At 33.6% G+C, this 21245-nt stretch overlaps 1 protein-coding gene across 4 annotated transcripts in view; it reads left to right on the top strand.

Moving 5' to 3' along the window:
• LOC108735390 overlaps nucleotides 1-21245 on the top strand; it is a 52500-nt gene that overhangs the window by 11794 nt on the left and 19461 nt on the right. Inside the window, exon 1 of one of the 4 annotated variants that reach the window (XM_025974457.1) lies at nucleotides 2033-2215. The exons of 2 other annotated variants lie outside the window; for them this stretch is intronic. The gene's annotated coding sequence lies outside the window, so the exon portion shown is untranslated. Of the gene's footprint in view, nucleotides 1-2032; nucleotides 2216-6408; nucleotides 6432-21245 lie in introns of those variants that run through there. One more of the 4 variants, XM_025974458.1, reaches the window with a different exon arrangement.

Genomic DNA, 21245 nt, shown 5'->3' with positions numbered 1-21245 from the left:
TTTTTTGTAGTAAATAAAGAATTTTGAGCTGATATTATTTATTATTATTATATTATATTCGCAATAATCACAGAGACAAAGTTATTTGATGGCACGTCTATAACATGATTAAACTTTTCTTTATAAAAATGGCACGCCGATACGTAAAGGTTCGCCATCCCTGTCCTATAACACCGAAAGTTTCTAACCTTTTTTTCTCCACCGCGCCAACTGTCCATGTTTCGCACCCGTACAACGCGTCCTGACTTATATGACTTCTTAGATACCTAAAATCGGCCACTTCTTGTAATTTTTCGTTTCCAATCATTATATTCGCTCTTTCCCTACTTTTTCTTCCCTTGCATACCAGTATTTTTGTTTTACTTTTCTTTATTTTCATACAGTACTCTTTGGTCAATACCGCTTCCATTTTATTTAAAGCATACTAATCTCTTGCCCCTGTATATCCCTAGCCCTACAGTTGTAGATAATACTTAAGAAAAATAGGCTAGTGTGAAAACACAGTATATTAACAACATTATTTACCCAAAAAGTTTACAACGGGATATGGAGGCAGGTAGCAATTCCACAGCAAACAAAAGGAGTCGTGATTATCGTCGCATTTATTGCTATAAAGTCTTTGGTATAGTTTGCTCCACAAAAAAGGAAATCTGACAATGAAAGTGAAAATAAATATACCATTAGGTAATATGTTTCTACTGTTAAAAGATATAAGAAAGCATTCCTGTGAAAAAAATTAAAAAGCCATCTTTTCTTCTACTTATACTCCTCTCTTTAATCCAAAAATACTTTACTATTTTAAAATACTTAGTGTCCCAAGTACCACAAAAATATTGGTAAAATATTATATTTACATATTGGTTCAATGATGGAAACGTCAGATTTTTTTTTATTGGCCCAATGTAGATTTTTAATATTAACCCAATATTGAAATTAAATATTGTTCCAATGTTAGGAAATAATAAATGTGCAATATTTATTTGAAAAATACAGCCAATATTTGTTTTCCAGATTGGTCCAATATATGTTTTATATATAGTTACAATATATCATGCATATGTAGGCACAATATCTACCCCAGTACCACAAAAATATTGGTAAAATATTATATTTACATATTGGTTCAATGATGGAAACGTCAGATTTTTTTTTATTGGCNATTGAGAAATAATGTAATTTATCCTGAGTCACCGATTGTATTATCCTTTTTTTTTTTCGAAGAAATATTGTAAGTTCCAAAGATAGATTTGTAATCTGTTTATTTGCCTAATTCCTAAAATGAGCCAACAGAATTTAATTGTACATACTTCGGGCACGTAACCACAGCGTTTGAGACTTTTGTGGTTCCTAACTAATATCACTGCAATACGTGCGGTTTTTCTTACTTAAAACGCAGATGGAAACAAAAAATTCATCTGATACTAACTTCATAACGGTGTTGCCTTTTTAGCGAAATTACTAGATTAAACAATTGTTTGTTTTTTAACCGTCTGATTGTGACAAAACTTCCTAAATTGAATGATCTAATTAATTGCAGTATAATATTATATTCTATTTTGCAGGGAAAAAAATGAAAAGTTTTGATGTTTTGTTTTTGAAAATGTAAACAGTATGAAAAAACGTCGTATATACCATATGCGAAAATGCGGATTTTGGCATAAATTTTCGCAACTGGTAGATTACATTTTTTCATGCTCAATTACGTAAACCTTCAAAATATTTTTGATTTTGCTTACGTAGGTGGACACACGTATATAAAAAACAAAAATATTATTTGTGATTTTTATTATCACAAATTCGTTAATTATTTTAACCAAGAGAATATATTTGATTTTTTGCCGCGTATTTGCATTCTCGTGATAACTTTTTGAACTGTTGGAACTACTCATTCACCAGTATCGTTTTCCCATTTTATTTACTTGCAGCTATTACATTCTGGAACTGCTCTTTGTTATTATAATCCCTGTGACCCAATGCGATAATCAAGACGCCGATTTAATTATTATATATGGGCTCTTTCAGCATACAATTCCGTATAGTTGCTTCATTAAGAACGTCTAGACGTAACTTCAATTTTGCAATTTGCAATCGGTAGAAGTCTTTACTAACCAGCTCGTGCACTTATTAGTTAGTTATATGTGTTTGTGAGCACTTTTTTTCGAGAAAATTTGGGGCAATTTTGAGGATTATTATTATAAGTCGTCACTGAAATAAGGTAATTTTGATTTAATTTTTACGAAGTCTGCATTATTTAATAGCCCTTAAAGAAGAAATTGATGGCTTATTATTGACAATCCCGTCAAAGATTTTTTAACAACGATCTAAATAATAAATTGCTAAATTCATCAAAATGCTCTTAGCAAATGACCCGATCTGAAGTGAAATAAAACAAATGCTTAAATCGTTTTCTTAATCCTAACCGATTTAAGGAAAGGAAGTTGCATAATAACAAACGTTACATAGTATCCAAATCAAAAGTTTTCTAGCAGTTAACCGATTCTGTGTTGAAATACTGCATTAAAAGTTACACCACTAACGATAGCCAAGTATTTGATATGCTGAGCCGAAACAAAATTTAATTTCCTTTAAGAACAATATACATATGGTTTTATTGGTAATAAATATTTGTTGTGGACTGTAAAAATAAACAGTCGAAAATATTCTTTTCAAAAGCGTTTTGTGGTCACTAACGAGAAAACGTAAATAAGTAGGTTTAATAAAAATAATTCATAAAATATATAATATAATTTTAAATCGCAGTGTGAGGTGTCAGATTTCTACCAAAGATCATTATGTTATTTGGTATGATAATTGAGATTTTAATATGTCACAGATAATAAATTTGCAGACTTGCAACCAAATACTTCAAACGCCATCAAAATTAAGTGGATTACAAGTAAACATAGCAAAACTATCACAACAACATTTAATTAAAAATATCAATTAAGACATGCCGGTCGAAAAATACGAGTGTTGAATCTGATCTTAGAGGTCAATGCCACAGCTCGTCAATCAAAGAACACGCTGCATTTAATTCAATTCATGTTTTCCACTCTTTTAATTATTTAAAGGTTGTTATCGTTTCAATCGTTCTGAACCTATCATGAAATTTTGTACACAAAGGGTCAGAAGGACACAGGATGCTTTTTATCCAGAAAAAATACTGTTCCCGAGGGATACAAAAAATTAGTTTCATGTGGTCGTCGATGATCTTTGACGCATATTTAGGACATTAAAGCAAGCGAAGCCGCGGGTAAAACCTAACAATTTAATTGAAATTTAAATAGACCTTGTTGGAGCATACGTACTCCTAAAATGTAGCATCGTACTACAGATGGCGTTTACCGCGCCATTTGTGGTATTTTCTAAAACGCGCTGTTAAGACAGCAGGTAAAAGTTGGTCTGTGTTCTGTCGGAGCTGTCTGCGACGCGCTAATGAGATCCAAAAAGATCGAAATCGCGATCCGCGTCTGACAGTTTCGACAGAATACAGACCACTTCGAATAATTTTATTTGAAAGTGCTGTTTTTGATCCTCAAATTTGATGAATAAAAATTAAAAACTTTGTGAATGTTATCCTTTTTTTTATCGAATGACAGCACCATAATAAGGATTCTTTTTCCCTTCTTAGCTTGAAACCCTAAACACAGTGTAAGCATTTTCGTATGAGGATGAATAAAAACAAAAAAAAGCATTCACGATTATTTAAATGAATACCTAGACCTCTACAAAATGTTTGCACACATAAATTAACAGTTAGTGCCGGATGAGCTTTGCGATTCAATTGAATTGATTCACAATAACGCGCATAGTGTAAACACAAATACAAGGATACGTAGATACATAAAACCAGATGCAGATGATGAGTCTGGAAACTTGTATACAATGTAATAATACAATCGGGAGCCATTGTTTTTGCAAGCTGATGAAATTTTCGGCGAGCCAACTGCATTAGAACTTTATTTGGTAATAGCGGCGACCATATAAAAATTTGAACCGTAATTTGGCCTAACAAAAGTACAGTATAAGTAGAACTTGGTTATAGCGCCATCCTAGGGATAAGCGATATTTTGACGTAATACATGTCTCTATCTCTTTACCTTTGCCTGTAACAATTTCCGGATGTAACGACGAAATTGCAGTGGTCTCTTCGTCGTCGTTATAGCCGAAATATCGTATATAATTTGTTTCAAAATAGTTGTGAAACAGCTGCATCGACAGTTTTGTGTGTATTTTGTTATATTCGAATTAGTGAAATAAACAGTTGACTTAAAACTAAGTAGTAGAAAAATGGGCAAGTACATGTTTATTGCATTGTCCTGTGGGACACCATGTAGTACGACTTAACATTATTCAGTTTACCACACAACTTGCACCGGATGAAAAACTCTACAGTTAAACGTCAAATGAATTTTAAACAGTAGACAGTGGCGATTGAAGGATGAAATTTGTTTTTTTGTTCGATGATGAGTAAAATCAAAACTGACCGGAATTTGTAATCGAAAAACATCATAATTGTGCAAACTGTACAAAAATCAGTAGATTGTAAAATGTAATAATACGTGTAATGTATAAGGTGATAAAACCAAAACCGATGAATTTTAAAAATTTTCTATTTTGATTGATATTTTATTACCCAAAGTCAAAAAGAGGCGGCCGGAAATCATCATATCGGGAAATCACACGATAGAGAAAGTCCTTGTCGTGTGAATTTACTCTTAACTATTGATAGTTTCGGCACGACGGATCTAGAACTCAAACGACAAAGATCTCTATGGACTCCTTTGAAACCATTCTTCCCCAACTTGTGGTTTTCAAAATGGTGATCTTCTCTGGTCTCCACGTTTACCAGACCTAACCCCCTGTGTCTTCTTTCTTTGGATTGTATATTTAGAAAACCTACCGAAGTAGACAACATTTTACTGAGTTTCAATTATTTATAAGTTCATAATTGACATTTTTAAACAAAAATTGCCTCTTGGTTATTGGGTAACATTTAAAAGGGGAAAGAGAGACGTTGTTGCGGGAAGGGGTGGGTCAAAAAACTGTTTCATAATACTTGTACGGCTCCGTGGAACAAGCTTCCTCTCCGGGAAATGCCAACGTCTTGCACTCTACAATGATTGTACATATAAGGACCTAATCATATATTCTTCTAATTTATATACATCTTTATTGTTCTTTTAGTACTGGTTTGATAATAAATATGTATACCAATTCATAATAGTACCTCAACGGTTTTAACAATGACTTAGGTCATCAATTTAAAATAACGTTAGTTATAACTTACAAGAATTAGTACTCGTCTGCAGTATTACAACTGCATTCAATGTACATACATTCGGAATATTAATGTTTGTTTTACTGATTATGATATTTTGATACATAAGGTACACGTTGTCCCATATAATTAACGTTATTTTGAATTCAGTAGGAAAAATGTAAAATTGATGCCTGGGAGAGGGTCGTATTTGTTGAATAAACTTAATTTCAACGGGTTGAACTAGTACATGATTAATTGTAGTGGATTTTGTAACAGCTTATTAATTGTTCAGCTTATTAATATAGCAATTAGAATTTTTTTTAATTATATGTGATACCTTAGTTAATTTTTTTCTTTTCTTTCTTTCTTTTACAGGTAATTACCAATTTCTTATAATTCGCCGAACATATCGAGATGTACAGGTAAGGTAGTTAGGAAATTGATTAATTGTTATTTTTATTATTGTNCGTGCTGTCAAACCTACACTAGCAAGGAGATCGGGCTGAAACTATAGCTACAAGCTATCCAAGGATGGTACTATAGAATGTCACCCCAAGGTAGGCCTAGTGGCGTCATCTCTTGGTTAGGCCGGAAACTTATCAATCCACCCTCGTATAAGGACCTAATCAAATATTCTTCTAATTTATAGACATCTTTATTGTTCTTTTAGTACTGGTTTGATAATAAATATGTATACCAATTCATAATAGTACCTCAACGGTTTTAACAATGACTTAGGTCATCAATTTAAAATAACGTTAGTTATAACTTACAAGAATTAGTACTCGTCTGCAGTATTACAACTGCATTCAATGTACATACATTCGGAATATTAATGTTTGTTTTACTGATTATGATATTTTGATACATAAGGTACACGTTGTCCCATATAATTAACGTTATTTTGAATTCAGTAGGAAAAATGTAAAATTGATGCCTGGGAGAGGGTCGTATTTGTTGAATAAACTTAATTTGAACGGGTTGAACTAGTACATGATTAATTGTAGTGGATTTTGTAACAGCTTATTAATTGTTCAGCTTATTAATATAGCAATTAGAATTTTTTTTAATTATATGTGATACCTTAGTTAATTTTTTTCTTTTCTTTCTTTCTTTTACAGGTAATTACCAATTTCTTATAATTCGCCGAACATATCGAGATGTACAGGTAAGGTAGTTAGGAAATTGATTAATTGTTATTTTTATTATTGTTAACTTCAAGCAGGTATTTCGTTGATATATATTATTCAAATGGTAAATAAATTTCTTATTGGTATATGACTGCCCTCCAATGTACGAAATAATTAAGCATATATCAGTATCCACAATTTTTTCAAAATTAAATTCGTAAAAATTTAATTTTAATATACTTTTTTTTCTTTTTCTTAATTTTGCAATCTTTTGAAAATTTTTAAATCGAGAATTAGAAGTAAAATTCTCATAATTTTTGTTGTACAAATTGGCTGAAACTTTATATGATACAGTAGAATCCGCTTATAATGACATGGAAAGGAAATGACAAACACCTCATACTAAGCGGGCGTCATACAAAGCATAATCTTAGAAAATAAACAACTTTCTATTTTGGTTAGTTATTTAGTTTACTAAAGAGAAAAACTATAAATTGTATATATTTATTAACAGAAAAAGAAAAAAAATACGATGAATTGTAATATCAATATACATAACAAGAGTCAGAAAAATGAGCGAAAATGTTATTATTAATCATTTGAGTTATTACAGCCGGATGTGATTTCTTGAGAATCAGTCATAATAAACGATATGTCATTTTAAACGGAGACATTATATCCAAACTTACATATAGAGAATTTAATATGAAAACCTAACTTAACACTACAATTACTTCACATTAAGCGGTTGGTCAATATAGACGGAGTCATAATAAACGAATTCCACTGTATGTACATAAAAAGGGAAATTTGCTAATTGCAACATTGACTGCCAGAACCTGGAACCCTGGCAGTAGAGCACCGGTCTATGGTATTAAATTACTTCGAAAGCTGTAAACTGAAACAATTTATTGTGCGAAATACATTCTTTAGCGCTTGTTAACTTTAATAAAAACGCTTTTAAAAAGACAGTTTCACTTAGCGCTACCTTTACGTTAAAAATACTATCTTTATTATGTTTTTTTTTTCATTCGCGGCAGGTCAACTTGAAATTTTAATTTGCTTACATTCTTCGTTCGTGTTCAACAGCTAGCATAAATGACTGTGAAATCGTCAAGAAAATACACAAGCAAAACTTTACTCCCTGCTTCTTTCAAGATCATAAACGTAATTTAAGAAATGTTAATTTCAGCATGTGCAATTACAGCGTGTGCTCGTACTTGTTACATTTTCAATTTGAAAGATATACATATATGTATATATAAACATAAAACATGTAAAACTCCAAGAAAATTTAAAATAGCTCCTGTTTTATAAACTGCTAAATTCTTTGCAGTGATTTTGACTTACGGTTAGTGTTAATGCCGAAATTTGTATTGTATATAAGCGTTGAACTTGAGTTCTCAGTTCTGCGAATTCTTTATTTAAAATTAACGTTAATTATTATTTTGCAAGTCAGTGTGTTACATACGTATAAAAATGACTATTTGCCTTTCTTAATACGCCTTGGAAGTCTTTATGGAAATGTATTATTGAAATGTCTCTTGTAACATGCATTATTCCAAACAGATGCAAAAATAGAGAAACCTTTAGGTGTTTTACTTACGTTGACTGACGTTTCCTCTAATCAATCCTTAGTTATTACTTCTTATCTTTATATCTGCATTTATGACATCCACATCTTTACAAACAAAGCATTCAAAAAATTCGGTAGTTATTAGAAATAAGGAGGTACTACTGTATAAGAAATAAAACAGAGAGCGTTATTGAAATCTAAAAAAAGATCCAAATTCGCCATCTATTAGGTATTTGCTGTTACTAAAGTATTTTTTCTGTGAGATTTTCCCGGGATCTCGACATTGACTAACGGAAAATATTATTAGAATTCCCTAATTATACGAAGGTTCTACAACTGTCTTGAAGCATACAAGAAAAGAGGTTGGCTATGTTCCTTTTTTTTTCGTATTTACAATTTAAAAAATGATTCAGAATTGATTAGCGAAAAACAGTTTCTGATTTTACAAATATGCTCTCTCCTTACGTATTGATTTTGACCTTTTTATCAGCTAAACAAAGAGATGCTTGTACTGACGATCACATTATCAAGCTTAATATTTTATTTCTATTGTAAAAATGAAACGAAAGTGGGATATCAATTTCAGTTGTGGAGGTCCAGTTCACTTTACAAGACCTACAAGTGCATGCGCTTATTTACTATTTAGTAACTGATACAAAGAATTAAATCGTTGAAATATCAAACCCACTGATACGTATGACAAAGAACTTCGTTCTTTGATTGCTATTTATTCTTGTTGACATATAAAACGTGATCACACACAAAAAATATTCATCGAAAGGGTATAATTTGGATTAATTATCATTTTTGAAACTAGTCCAGGGGTTGTTCACTTGTAGTACAACAGAAGGATAGTAGTGAAATTTTAGACGTTTATTAAGCAGGATAACTCAAGAAGTACTTGGTTTTATATCCTTGTGCAGGTACAAAAGACAAACATACAATTTGAATGTAACAGGGAGTATTTAGCAAAAATTCAAACAAACACTTTGCTTTGATACATGGGTTACCAAAGATTATTGAAAAATGTTAAAATGTTAAGAAGCTTGTCTTTAAACAACAAATTCCATGTGCAGTCTCAACCAAAATCGTCACTAATCACCAACTTCTTGGTTTTCTGTATGTCCATGATGTGTTCCGTGTCTGTCCACATTTGTCTAACATAGATCTCTCCTTGGAGATCTTCATAATTGTCACTAGTCTTCGGAAAGACTGGTGCCATTGTCCTTGTCATGCTGAAGATATGTACTATTAATGTTCTTTAGAACACTTAAAACTTTACTTCGACTTAAAAAATGGTAAATGTCGAAGCTTGGACGAATGGCGTTCCTTCACATGATAACTTAATTATCCCATTATCAAATATTGACAATAAACACGTCCAGTACATCAATCGATAGGTGATTTTTTTAATTAAAAAGTCTTGGTATCGAAGACAGGGTTAAGCCACAGTTCCATCCTTTAGTTTTGGTAATCGGCTAATTTCAAGAACTCAAATTTCTAAGGACGATAGCACGGACAAAAGTGCATAGTTTGATAGACTTGTGGAATATATTTTTTCAACCAAGTCTATCCAAAAATAATAAGCAACCTTCAAAAGCATTCAGTTGTGTTTATCGGACTTACTATTTTATTGTGTATCAGTATGAAAAAATGGCTGAAGATATTTGTACGAATTTCGCTATATGACGTCGCATTGTTCAATTCAGTGATGATTGCGACATTCCAAAAAAAAAGCAAATCCATATTAGTAAAGGATAATAGAACGTTTATTACGCCAAAGAACATTTGACGTGATTCTCGAAATAGCCTGTAGAGTTACTTTTTAGAGGTTTCTGTTTAAACATTAACTTACTGATGCATTGTAAATTAATAAGACCGGTATATTTACGGGTTGTAAATCCGCAGTCGACAAGTTGGTTAGTTGCACGTAATTTCGTTCTATTCTTCGCGTGCTTTTGTTTCGTGTTTTGCCGAGTTTCTTTTATTTCGCGTGATTAGCTTATCACTAAGAAGTAATCTTTTATGTTGGTAAAGAAAAAAAAAACAAATGGACTTAATAGGAAGAGCCGACCCATATTTGGCGTGAAGTACAGTAAAAGCTCTTTATTCGCGGGGTATACGTTCCATAAATATACCGCGAATACAGAAACCGTGGATATGGAATGGTAATTAGCATGGAATCATACGGGATACGTTCTAAGGTTCCAAAATAAAACCAATATGTATCAAAATAAAATCAATGTATTAATAAATTCGCAATTAATGTTAATCGTTAATCGCTTTAGACAAGAGTTTAAAAAATTTTAATGATTTTTTGAATTTTGAAATTAGTCCACTCGGTTGCATCCTTTATAAAAGTCGCCTCGGCACGTAACAACAGTACATACTCAAGCCGATACATTAAAGGGATTCAGTAGTACACGCGCCGTTGGAGCAGAAGTTTGAAATTTTGTAGTAAGACAGGTGAAGCTTTGTTCTAAAGCTTGTCGAAGGCCAATTTCAACTTTTTTAATTTCTATTGAAAATACGTGTCCTACAAGAAGCATCAACTTTAAGCAATTGTAAAAGCTTTTAATGACCATATTATTGAAAACCAAAAACGTAGCGAGTTAGTACGAGCCTTTGTCTGCTACCATACAAAAAATCACATATTTATCTGGCAGTATTAAATCACGATGTTTAGAATAGAAACTATGTTTTCGGAAAAATTCACACTAGGCACGAGCGGTCTATTGCGGTCAATCCCCTTAATAAATGACACCGAAACCTTTTCTGTTTACCGACTGCAATAATGAAATTTTTAGCAGCGAATACAAGAAGTGGGTTGCAATTTTTTCACCCGCGAATGAGGAAACCGTGAATAAGGAACTTTTACAGTATTACAATCCATTTATTCCCTTTCTAAAGGTATAATTAGCTATTAATTGCAAGTCATTAAAAACAATATATTTATTAAAAATCAGTGCCGATGTTTCGCCCCTTATCCAGCACTTTGTCAAAGTGGGTTGGTAAAGTCAATGATTACTTGCGCTATCACACAATGTGTTTTGTTGTTACATAACTTTCCAGTCAAGGTGTATAAGCCTAGAGTGCACTTTTTATCTCCATTCTGTTGCAATATGAAAAATGTACATAGTTTATCACTATTGTTACATATTATCTCCAAAGTAAATGTTCACTGCGGTACATAATGGCCTCATTGTAAATAAAAAAATGTCAAATATCGCGATATCCATAACTCGCTTCTTATCGCCTCTGTTTGGTTTTATGGCACTCATCATAATACTCTCAAAACAGTAAATGTACAAATAAATCGGATTGTGTTTGCTTAGGACAGGCATACGAGATGAAATTATGTATGTATAGTCGTGACGTTTAAAATTGGCATAGTCCTCAATCAAACTGTGGCATTTACTTTCTTCTTTCAACTTATTAACTAAACTATTCTGAGCGGTTGCTGTCAGAAAGTCTACTTTTACTTATGGTAAACGTTGCACTATTAGAGAAAAAGAAATAACATTACACCAATTGATGAGTAACAGAAAGAGATGCACCCTAGATAAAAAAGTTCAGTCTCGCAGAGTCTCTGAAAGCGAGACTCGAGTCTCCGTCTCTCTGGTGTCGCCAAGAGAGACTGTCAAAAAAACTGTTTAGCGTCTCTGAACGAGATACTCGAATGTCTCAATTTTTCAGTTTTATTCATTCAGTCTTTCTGTGAGAGACTCGAATCTCTGAATTAACAATTTTATTATTCGAGTCTTTCATACAGAGACTGTGAGAGATCCATAAAAACACCTAGGCAATAACTGAGAGACTGTGAAAGACGGTGAGAGACGCTTTCAGAGACGCTGAAAGACTCTGAGAGACTGGAGAGAAACTGAAAATTTTTGTCTAGTGTACACAAGCAGAATTGAAGCATATTGCCGGTATCGGACTTTAAAGAAAGTTCAACATTCTCAGGAATATAGGAAAGCAAGGGAACTTGTTAAAAAATATAATTCCCCATAAAACCTCAATATATTTTCACCCAGAAGCTTTCAGAAGTTTTCATCTTTTTGCAAAAAATTAAAAAATCGATGGCAGTTGAAAACTACAGTTATTTGTATTTATTTATTCGGTATTATACATAATAACAAGAACTATCCCTATTAACCGGGGTGCAAACCTATTCAGTGAACAGCGGCGACCGCCAAGACCAGAGTCACCAGCTTTTATCCCATAAGCTTGATGTTCTTCCTTTGTCCTGAATAGCTAATTATGTATCAGCTAATAATTATTAACAAACAAAAAGTGGAAAATGTGTCTGACAATTTCCCAGTGAAAGACTACGTTTACCGTTTGATTTATATAAAATTGAACGCCCTGTAGGTATTCATATTACAGACGATGCAATTTCTATTTCAGTCTGAAATAGTAAAACTATATAATTTTCGTTTAACGACTAGATTCCATGATCTATCTATTAAGCAAAAAGAGTTGTAGGAATGAGATCACCATAGTGTTATGTCCTATGATATTTGAGCTTTTATACATATTCATATTCACGCCTTTAGTTCAAATATAAACAACTCGTTCACTATATTGTGTCACATTTAAATGGCGCTCAAGGGAATTATCAAGGGGTCAACACAAAGTTCATCGAATTCCTTCCAATAATAAAAATAATAATAACCATAACAGCCTAGATAGAACTTCTGCGTAAATGGAAATGTAGTACTTATGATGTTATCATTAACTTAAAAAAAAAGACTAAAAGAGCGTTAAATTTTATCAATAAGGAATCCATTAAATTGTATTAAAATGTTGCATTTCAAAATCCATTAACGCATTTAATAGAAATAATCAATTATGCAGGACTTGCCTGATTGAAGGTTAAATAGATAAATAACATAATTCGTTTATTTTATATAGCTTATTACGGAATATTGAAATTGATTATTGGTTATTGTCTAGTTATCTTTAAAAGATACTGATTTTCGTTAAAATCCCTTTACGAAAATCCCAAAACTTTTAATTCTTATAACTTTATTTTAAATGTAAAAATAAGCACACAATTTTACTTACAAATAATTTAATTGATCTATGAAAAAAAGTACAAACTGCACCATTTGTGCTTCATACAAATTAACTACGAACGTACCCTAAAGAAGCCTCATAACAGAGTGCGAAACGTTGGTGTGCTTTCACATTTACAAATAAATCTTATTCCCTACATTGGCTAAGAAAAAGAAGCTTAGATATTTTCAATCTAAAGGATCCACAATGTGCCAAAATGATGACAGTGGACAATTAATTTATTTGTAACTTTTTCGCTTCAATTATTAATTTTTATTGCTACAATATATAACTTAGCTAGTACTTAGTTGATGAATAAAATTGATTTCTGAATTCAATAATAATAATAAGTGTAAATCGTTGTGCGGGAAAGTTTGTATCAAATAAGAACAAAAGTTTTTTACATTTTCTTTTCTGTACAAAACATAAACATAATAGTTCGAAGTAATAGTCATATGTGTGGCATAAATTATGCATAACAATAGGCACTCATTGGCAAAATTAATAGAGCATCACTCTCTGTATTATATTTGTTACGATTTTTCGTGATCAAAAGTACAACCTCTACTTTTCTGTTCTTAATAACCCAGCATCATGAAGAACAATTAAAAAAAAAATGCGATTATGGCCGGCATGTACTTCACCGCGCGGTAACAACGTTGGTGCTCCTCATCATCATGAGGTTGTCAGTCCTAAGACTGGTTGGACACGCACCTCTCTTTTCTACCCTGAGCTAATCTTCGTATTTCTCTAAAACTATACTTCGTTTACTTTCTGTAGCGATGTGACCTTCAGTTTGACCGGCGCAAAGTAAAAAAGAACAACAATAGGCCAGAAAAGGAATGAGACAACTCTCGGCCAAACTCTTAACCGGTGTGGAGCGTATAATTCGTACAGTACTGCACGGAAAAATTGACCATTTTATCCACTACAATTGCATTGCTCAAATGTGCTGTTATTGGTACCATTTACTACTGAAAATATCAACGAGATGTTTATTTATATTTGAAGACATATTAAAGGCTTTAACGCTTGTTTTCGACTCGCACCACTATTCATGATTGAACAAAACTTTTGGCAGTTACTGTATGAAAAAGTATATTTAATGAATAAGAGTCGAAAGTATAATGAGCTTTTTTCTCCCTTGCTACGATTTTGCCAGCGCGCATCCAAGACATTGGAAGGGGCACATCGCTAAAGAAAGAAAATGAAGTATAGAACATCCTACATCCTTAACTATTTGTGAACAATAATCTATTCCAGGTCTACATTTACTCCTCTTAACTACTGTTTCTGCTTCAGACATGTCTGACCAGCCCTTCATGCGTGAGAAGGTGTTCTACTAACCTATCTCGTCCATTTCTTATTGACTTCCAAAGAGCCCTGTGTTCTCCTATTTATTCTAATACCTCTTCTAACCTTCTCTCTCGACGGTATCCTCATCATTCGCCTATAAAACCACATTTCGAACGCTTCAAATACACTTAAAATCTTTTTCTAATTACTAAATTAACCGTTCGGGAGCATAAAAGTGACTTGTTTTTATTGAAGGCGACTCGACCCTGTACTATCCCTCTGCTTTATATCCCTACTACTCCTTCCCTCCTCATTTATCTGACTTCCTACATACCGAAAATCAGTCACAAAAATTGATGAACTTTACATTCCGTAATTTACAGTCAGTCCCCTAGAATAAGAAGAAATATGGTGTGAAACAACCGAATACTTTTTCGACATCTTTGTATCTTCTTCTCGTTTACAAAACCAGCTTCTGAAACACGGTCTGAAATCGTACTTTCCTTGAAGCCTCTTGTCATACACACGTATTTGGCACAAAAATCAGAAAATGACTCAACTTCGCAGAAGTGTTGTGGCAATTAATCGTTCTTACAAAGGAACGCAACATGAAAGAGAGAAATAACAAAAACAGCAAGCCCGTTATTTATCCTTGTAGAACTCAGCAGCGCCGGGTTGTTCTGCCACTTTACCCGCTATTTTTAATATCGGCGCAATCCGGGTAATTAACCCACTATGTTTTATTGTCGCTGAAGTTATTTTCGGTATCAATAAACAACAGTGAAAACGCAAAATCGAACCGGTCGTTATTTCAGCATCTACTGACCCAAAATTTGCTCTTTAAAATTTCGCAAGTTAACGTAAATAACTTAGTGTCAACATATGTCAACGTTAACTTGAAATTTTTCGCAACAAACTTATTAACTCCGACCATCTACAACATAAACATTTAAAGTTAATTAATGGAATTAGAGGTTCGGAGTAGTCGGTATGCCATACCTAGGGTTACCTTTCCACACGAACGAAGCGAACACACATAGTCAGGGATACAGAAAAGAACACACAAAGGTATCCTACCTTTTGTCCCGAAAAAATACTGTTTTTTTTAGAACAATTAGCTTAACTTCCCATGCGTCAAAAACCTTAACTAGAATTGTACAGAGGAGGATGGAAAAAAAGGCGGAAGAACTATTAGGGGAAGATTAATTTGGGTTTAGAAGAAATAGAGGAACGCGGGAGGCCATTCTAGCTTTACTAGTAACAATAGAGAAAACGATAGAAAAACGAAAGAATGCGTACATAGGATTTGTAGATTTAGAAAAAGCCTTTGACAATGTTAAATGGGACAAGATGTTAAATATACTTAAAAATGTAGGGATGAGTTACAAAGATAGAAGAGTGATACTTAGTTTGTATAAAGAGCAACAGGCAGTTATCGAGCTAGGGATATAATGTAGAAAAGTAAATATTAGGAAGGCAGTCAGATAGGGATGCACACTGTCACCGTTGCTTTTTAATATATACATCGAAGACGCGATCAACATCATTAAAGACAGTACAACTTAGATTTGCAGATGATACAGCAGTATTAGCATCTAGCAAGGAGGATCTACAGATAGCTTTAAATAAAATGGAAGCGGTACTGACAGATCAGTACTGTATGAAAATAAATAAAAGTAAAACTAAAATACTGGTATGCAAGGGAAGAAAAAGTAGGGAAAGAGCGAATATAAAGATAGGAGACGAAAAATTAGAAGAAGTGGCTGATTTTAGATGCCTAGGAAGATAAGTCAGGACGGAAGGAGTAGTAGGGATATAAAGCAGAGGATAGCGCAGGATCGTGTCGTCTTTAATAAAAAGAAGTCAATTCTATGCTCGCGAACGGTTAATTTAGAAAATCGAAGAAGGTTGTTAAATGAAACATGAACCGTGGGCACGGTGGAAAAGAAAAGGTTAGAAGCCTTCGAAATGTGGTGTTATAGGCGGATGATGAGGATAACGTGGGTAGAAAAGGTTAAAAATGAAGAGGTATTAGAAAGAATAGGAGAGCAGAGGACTCTATGGATGTTAATAAAAAATAGGCGAGATAGGTTGGTAGGACACCTTCTCAGGCACGAAGGTCTAGTCAGAGACATATTAGAGGCAGAAACAGAAGTTAGGAGGGGTAGAGGTAGACCTAGATTAGATTACTGTTCACAAATAGTTGAGGCTGTTCTAGTTCTAGGGAAATGCGAAGTTTAACTCAGGATAGGAAAGAGTGAAGGTACGTGTCCAACCAGTCTTAAGACTGACGACCCTATGATGATGGTTTGTCTATCTTATTCTTTTTCAATTTTCTCTGCTTCTGCCCATATGTCGCTGTTATTCTCCGTAAATTGATTAGAGTAGTCCTGTGTCCATTTCTTTTCTAGAATGTAATTCCTCCTCTCTATTTTCCACTATTCTGCTATTGGCCCCTTTTTCCTTTTCTACCTTTTCTATTTCCAGCGTTTAATTGTATCATGTCTTGGTACTACGTAACTTTTATTAACCATTTGTACAACTCGTTTTATGCAATTTATCGGCTGAACGTTTGTTTAATTCGTCGCAAATCGACACCCAATTATTATTAGAATTTAATTGGTTTTCGGGAGTGCAAAATTTCCCTGAAGCATCGCACCACAGGTTTTTGTTAATTATTATTGCGTGTACCGCAAAGCGGAGCCTTAATTGGAAATTAATGTGAACATGGTTACCTACAATCCATGCATATTCATTTATACGCACATACGGACGATGTACACGCTACAAGATAATGAAGAGCAACATAAATTTATTTCCAAGCGTGCCTGCGATCTCTTGCTCTTTCTCACTCGCCCTCAGTTGTTCTCTCTTCGGGTTTATAGAGCCCATTATGGGTATTTCGTCATTGATTTTATCAGACGTATGCAGTCTCGTTAGGATAGCTTTTACTTTAATAAATTGGCGGCTAAACTTAAATTAGAACAAGCGTATTATTAATTTCCATTCGGGGTCTATCGTCGCCATCCACACTCACTGTTCAAAGCACTGGTAATTGTTCTTGATGATGCGCTTTTATAAACGATAATAAACTGCTTCTTATGTACATCTGTGATATGTACATTATTCCAGAGTCATCAGGAATTTCTCCTCGTTGTGAAAAATCGGGGTCTGTTTTAAAACCGCCTGGTTGGAATTATACTTTATATAAGCGTATTTGGTTTCCTAAATTCCTGAGAATGTTGAACTTTCTTTAAAGCCCGATGCTGGCAACATACTATAATTCTGCATGTGTGCATCCCTTTCTGTTACACATTAATATTANGGATAAGAGATTTTTGTTCATCATCAGTACATTCTTATCACTAAATATGAAAATAGTTTTCTAATAGATCGGTAGATGTACATTACGTAGTTAGTATCAGCAATTTCTTATGCTGAAGTGTACGATGTGTTGCATACCTATTTACAAACAATTGCTTTAAATTTAATTTTTTTAACAATTTTTAACACAAAGAAAGTGATTAAACAAATTGACTGATAGGGGTGAAAAACTGGTCGGTGTAATGTTTTTTTGCTTTATTAGTTTTAGTTAGTTTGCTATGTTTACGACATTCCCTACAACGTGAGTAAAAGTTGAAAGTAAATGTGACACTTTTATTGCAGACTATGCCAATTTGAACGTTCCATCTATAGTATAACCACTATGGTTAATCGTTCATGTCTTCGTTCTGACTGGCTTTCCATTAAATACCACCCTCATCGACGTCCCAAAGCAAACATTTAGTCTCGTTCAAAAAGTCGTTTAAACATTAAACCAATGAAATTTTAATTCTTGGTTGGCGGATTTTTAACGAGAAAGTTGAGTGGAAACTGTTGGAACGAGCCTATATAATATTTATAAACACTAAAAGTCTGCTAGGTGACAAAATCGTACTAATAAATTATATAAATTAGGACAAACGACCCATCTAACACAATCTTAATTACCAGTTTTCATTAGATAGGTTTTTTGTTGCACTTATTAAACTATTATTGGAGGAACGCGGGAGGCCGTTCTAGCTATACGGTAACAATAGAGAAATGATAAATACTGGAATGCAACGGAAGAAAAAGTAGGGAAGGAGCGAATACAAAGATAATAGACGAAAAATTAGAAGTAATGGCTGGTTTTAGGTATCTAGGAAGTCAGATAAGTAAGGACGGAAGGAGTAGTAGGGATATAAAGCAGAGGATAGCACAGGGTCGTGTCGCCTTCAATAAAAAAAGTCACTTCTGTGCTTTCGAACGATAAATTTAGAAATTCGAATAAGTTTATTAAAGGTGTATGTTTGGATCACGGCGCTGTTTGGGTGCGAAACATGTACAGTTGACGCGGCGGAGAAGAAAAGGTTAGAAGCGTTCGAAATGTGGTGTTACAGGCGAATGATGAGAATCGTGGATAGAGAAAGTCAGAAATGAAGAGGTACTACATAGAATAGGAGAACAGAGGACTCTATGGAAGTCAATAAGAAATAGACGAGATAGGTTGATAGGACACCTTCTCAGGCAATTAGAGGCAGAAACAGGAGTTAGGAGAGTTAGAGGTAAACCTAGATTAGATTACTGTTCGCAAATAGTTAAGGATGTGGGGTGTTCTAGTTTTAGCGTAATGCGAAGATTAGCTCAGGATAGGAAAGAGTGAAGGTGCGTGTCCAACCAGTCTTAGGACTGACGACCTTATGATGATGATGATTTATCTGATATCACTTTTGTTTTAGCATAAATTTAGTATGATGAAAACAATCCAAATTAACTCTACCACAACTGTTGATGTATAATATTTTAGGAGTGAAATAGTAATAATTTTTTCGCTATTTAGTGTTTCAAGCACCGTATACCTCTCGTAATTGACTTCCTGTACAAATAATGTAGGATCTTATTTCCGCCATTTCAATTATTAGTTCAGCAACGATAGGTATCATGGCAAAAGTAGAAACAATAATAAATCACAAGGCGATCCGGTTGAATGTTTTATCAATTCACTCAACAGATTTCTCAAATTCAATAATATCTTCAACCAACTCTAATGATTGCAACAGCCCACTTTTCTTCGTTTATATCAAATTAACCGTACAGTACAAATAGTAACGTACTTCGATTAGTTTTGATCAGCTTCAATTAAGGCAATAAACTGATCATAATTTTGTCAATTAAATTGAGGATTGGATATAACCCTACGTTCTGTGTAACAGAATTGCCTTGCGCCACATAGAAAATCGTTAAATTAACTCGCAATCAGTTAAACTTCTTTAATAAGGATTCCGTTGGTTAATTTAACAACTGTGTTGTTTTGACGTCATTACAACCAATAGTTCTTTTATTTTTAACTTTATTACCCTTACAGCTCTATTACGACCACCCTCTTAGCATTAACATAACCAGATAATTGCTGTTTACGGTTCTAATGGCTTTGACAGTTTACTCATTTGTTTTTTATGTTCGGAACATTGTTCATCATGCCAATTAATTCTATAGCTTGGATATTACGAAACAAAATTAATCAAAAGACTGCCTAAAGAAGCCATTCATTAACATACAGGTAAGGCAAAACGTTGACTCATCGAAGAAATTAGACACACATTTCTCTGTTGGCATTTTCTTTTCTTCATCTTGCAAGTTTGATGAACCAGAGTTTGTTTTACCTTGAAGCTACTCATAATTATACAAAATGCCAAAAGTCACATGTTCGATTTCCGACGAGGATGTGTCAGTAGCAACAGATTTTTCCTCATTAATTTGAGGGATGAAAATTGAGAATGAATTTTCAAATTAATATTTAATATTAACCACTAGGAATTTCAATGTATTTCAAATCATAAACAGAACATGGTTGTAACCATGCTTAAAAAGAGAGGCGTGGATAGGTGCAAGACTTTTAGAACAACAGCTTAACTTCCCATGCGTGAAAAATCTTAACTAGAATTATACAGAGGAGGTTGGAAAAGCGCGGGAGAACTATTAGGGAAGATCAATTTGGGTATAGAAGAAATAGAGGAACACTGGAGGCCATTCTAGCTTTACGGGTTTCAATAAAGAAAACGATAGGAAAAGGAAAGAGTGTGTACATAGGATTTATAAAAAGCTTTTGACAGTGTTAAATGAGACATGATGTTAAATATACTTAAAAATGTAGGAATAAGTTACAGAGATAGAAGAGTGATACTTAGTTTGTGTAAAGAGCAACAGGCAGTTATGGGGCAACAATGTAGAGAAGTAAATATCAGGAAGAGAGTCAGACAGGGATGCACACTGTCGCCCCCGGTTTTTAATCTATACATCGAAGACGCGATCAACATTATTAAAGACAGTAGAACTGTAGGGATAGATATACAAGGACAAAAGATTAGTATGCTTAGATTTGCAGATGATATATCAGTATTAGCATCTAGCAAGGAGGACTTGGAGATAGCTTTAAATCAAATGGAAACGGTATTGACAGAACAGTACTGTATGAAAATAAATAAAAGTAAAACAAAAATACTGGTATGCAAGGGAAGAAAAAGTAGGGAAAGAACGAACGTAAAGATAGTAGACGAAAAATTAGAAGAAGTGACCGATTTTAGGTATCTAGGAATTGAGATAAATCAGGACGGAAGGAGTAGTAGAGATATAAAGCAGAGGACAGCGCAGGGTCGAGCCGCCTTCAATAAAAAGAAGTCACTTCTATGATCGCGAACGGTTAATTTAGAAATTCGAAAAAGATTGTTAAAGGTGTATGTTTGGAGTGCGGCACTGTATGGGTGCGAAACATGGACACTGGACGCTGCGAAAAAGACAAGGTTAGAAGCGTTCGAAATGTAGTGTTATAGGCGGATGATGAGGATATCGTGGGTAGAAAAGGTTAGAAATGAAGAGGTATTGGAAAGAATAGGAGAACAGA

This window comes from Agrilus planipennis, unplaced genomic scaffold (genome assembly GCF_000699045.2).
Source record: "Agrilus planipennis isolate EAB-ADULT unplaced genomic scaffold, Apla_2.0 scaffold40, whole genome shotgun sequence".
NCBI lineage: Eukaryota > Metazoa > Arthropoda > Insecta > Coleoptera > Buprestidae > Agrilus > Agrilus planipennis.
Note: the sequence above shows the minus strand (reverse complement) of the source record. Positions and strands in the feature narration are given on the sequence as shown.